Source organism: Lotus japonicus, chromosome 4 (genome assembly GCF_012489685.1).
Source record: "Lotus japonicus ecotype B-129 chromosome 4, LjGifu_v1.2".
Classification (NCBI taxonomy): Eukaryota; Viridiplantae; Streptophyta; class Magnoliopsida; order Fabales; family Fabaceae; genus Lotus; species Lotus japonicus.
Window position 1 is genome coordinate 79,801,219 of NC_080044.1, and position 3,040 is coordinate 79,804,258.

Below are 3,040 nucleotides of genomic sequence, written 5' to 3' on the forward strand. Positions count from 1 at the left end.
AAGTAGAGTTGTTTGACACCTTTGTCTACAACATTGTATATCCGCTCCTTTTATTCTTTCTGCCCCTGTTTTTATTTTTCTTGTATCAGGGAATAGCAACCTTGTTTGCTATAATTTGGCATTTTATTAAAAAAAAACCATGTGAAGAAAGAGAGCAGATTTTAAAACAATAGAAAGGCAAAAAAAAAAAAAATACGTGTTGTGTGTGAAGTGTAGTCTGGTGTTTTAATAGCTCTGTTTAGGTTTTCAAAATTTAAAAGGAAGGAATAAGTTAGTATTTTAATTGTAGATATTTTTAAATTATTTATTTTATGGAGATTTAGTTCAGTTTTGATTCTATCATCTTATGTTGTTGTGTACATTAAGTCAAACTATAAGAGTGAATAAAATATTTGTTGAACCACAATAATTAATAATGCTTAAAGGAAACGGTAAAAAATCTATAAAAATATTTTTATATATGGTAATTATTTAAAGCAATTAAATTATTAATTTCAAAATTACTAAAATGTTTAATATTAGTCTTTAAATCAAGAAAAATCTTATTATTTAAAGTCTTTAAAATTGGCATCTTTTCTCCTTTTCTGGCATATCATCTTTTTTTATAATTTTATAATTTTCTCCTCAATACTGTGTGGGTTGTCTGTGATCTTAAACTTGTCTATCCAGTGCTTGTGCCTATGCGTCTGAAGCTGGTTTATTTGCAGCTGGCCCTCCATTTAATATATTTGGGGATTATTATATGTATGGTCTATGGTTTTGAGGATGCCGTGGTGAGAGACAGTGGCCTTGGTTGGATGGCTTGCATTTGACATTTGCTTTGTATGTTAGAGTGATCTGCTGGTTAATTTGATATAGGGACAGTATGGGTCTTGTTCTGTTTTGCTTCTTAGGTAGTGCGATATGTAATCTTAGTTCTTTTTCTTCTCTTTCTTTTATTCTTTGTATTCTTTGGTTTTGAGAGTATCCCTAGTACTCCACTTAATATATTTTGCTTACCCAAAAAAAAGACTAATATCATATATTTTGCAAAAGCAGGACACAATCTTGATAAGTTCATAGTGGCACTTGTTTACATATTCAAGGGTAGCATATGTTTTAAAATGGGTGAAATGAAATTTTTAAGGACCTTACATTACAATTTACATGTAGTCCATCCTTAAATTTCACTCCAATTTTATTTGTTCTATTCAAACTTCTACTAAGCACGCTCTAAATGTGGCCATTCCTTTGCAGCTTCAACCAATTAACAAAAGGATGTCATTTTAACTTATCGTTAATCTTAATATTTTGCTAAACCATTCAATCACACTTAAGCACATATCATATAGCAAAACGTGATGAGAAGTTAATGTAAAACTTTTATATTAACAATGTATCTAAATTAACCTCTTCATAAAATTCTCAGATCCACAAATGTCCCAGTGAAATTTCTCTTCCAGAACTGTATTTGCCAATAGATAGTTCAGATACTCCGCAAGTTTCTAGGTTCTTAGATGCAGTAGACCGCAAGACCTTTTAAAGCTGCTGTTTTATCACTTTGCTTTCGTTAAGTAAGCCCTGTTATATATAGACAAGGCTACAATCTTATGTCTATAAACATGTTTAAATATTTGAAGGGTACACCATCACAACAACTATATGCCACCAAGAATCCCACTTCTTAATCATCTCCACCATTATGCTTTCAGCCGAAGACTTCAAGAGGTAATTTTCTATTCTGCCACTCATTTAGGATTTATTCCTATCACTATTAAACTCCACTATAATTACAGAACTTCTTCTTATTTGATCATGAAGAAAACTTAGAGAAGAACTGCGAAACTTTTGTGCAAACTATAATTGCAGAACCTATTTTAATATTTTTTCTTCTTTAGTGGGTTCGTTTTGTACTAACTATTCATTGGATCTCCATGATTTGTTGCATGTGAATATCCGCAGGAAAGAGGAGATGATATTTTAATCATCAATTTGCAAATAATATTTTAGATAGTAGATACTACATATGTGCCCCCAACAGAAAGAGATTTGGATTCAAATGGTAAAGATCCAGAAGTATGCTCATATTGTTTCCACTTACTATCTTTGCATTGTGACTATCGATAGCCCCGCCCTACAAATACTAGAGGAAATGGTTAGAGACTTATTTTAGATTTCAATCCAGATAAATGAGGTTGTCCGTCTAAGTCAGATGAATCAGACTTATTTAAAATTTTGCACTCATGTTCATTTTATAATTTATATGTTAGTGATTTATCATGTTCTTCTTCATTTTCTTTAGATGGTGAACCAATTTGAATCAAGTTTGAAATAGATTGTTTTTCTGCAAAGAAATCTCAGTGCCTGGTTTATTCTTCTAATTTTAAACTGATCCTGTATTGATTCACTTCAGCTGCTTCTGGCTTTTCATTTTTCTATGCTCTTTTAGCCAACCTTTTTTAACTCTTATTCCTTTTAGAGAATTTTGTCATCTATTCCGTACCCTTTTTAAATTGCGTCTTTGTGTGGAATCCTAATGCAGAATGGAGTGATGTTTAAGCATATGGTTTCACTAGAAGAATGAACCTGGACATGATTCTCTAAAGAAGGAAGTGGCTTCACCAAGAACTTGACCAAAGTTAGATGAATGTGTTTTCCACATAGTTAAGTTTCTGGTATTAATTTTTATAGTACTTTTCACTTACTTTATGTCACTCACAGAAATGGGTTCTGAAATCATGTACATTTTTCTGAGTTCAGGTTGGAGTGTTTAACTGACTTGAGAACATTTGGTTTTCTGGGGTGTTTTATGTGTGCTTAAGTAACATATTTAGTTTTGGGGCAGCCAAATTAGTTTAAAGTTCATATTGTTTCTTTTAAGTATTATCTCTTATGGTAACTCATTTCCTTCATGAATTGTTATACGGTGGTAGTATGGCTTATATGTTGGCTGCCATTTTCATTTACTGGTTTGATTATATCTGGTACTTGAAATTGACAATGGGTTTGATGTATAATTTTAGGGAACTATTTATGCTATGCACATGGTTCAAATTGCTTT

General features: G+C 31.6%; 1 long non-coding RNA gene across 1 annotated transcript; it reads left to right on the plus strand.

The window, feature by feature from the left end:
• Positions 1-1,640: 1,640 nt before the first annotated feature.
• Positions 1,641-2,775, plus strand: LOC130714322 (uncharacterized). The gene is made up of 2 exons (XR_009011248.1): positions 1,641-2,041; positions 2,522-2,775. It is a non-coding gene; the product is annotated as an uncharacterized LOC130714322 (long non-coding RNA).
• The last annotated feature ends 265 nt before the right edge of the window (positions 2,776-3,040 follow it).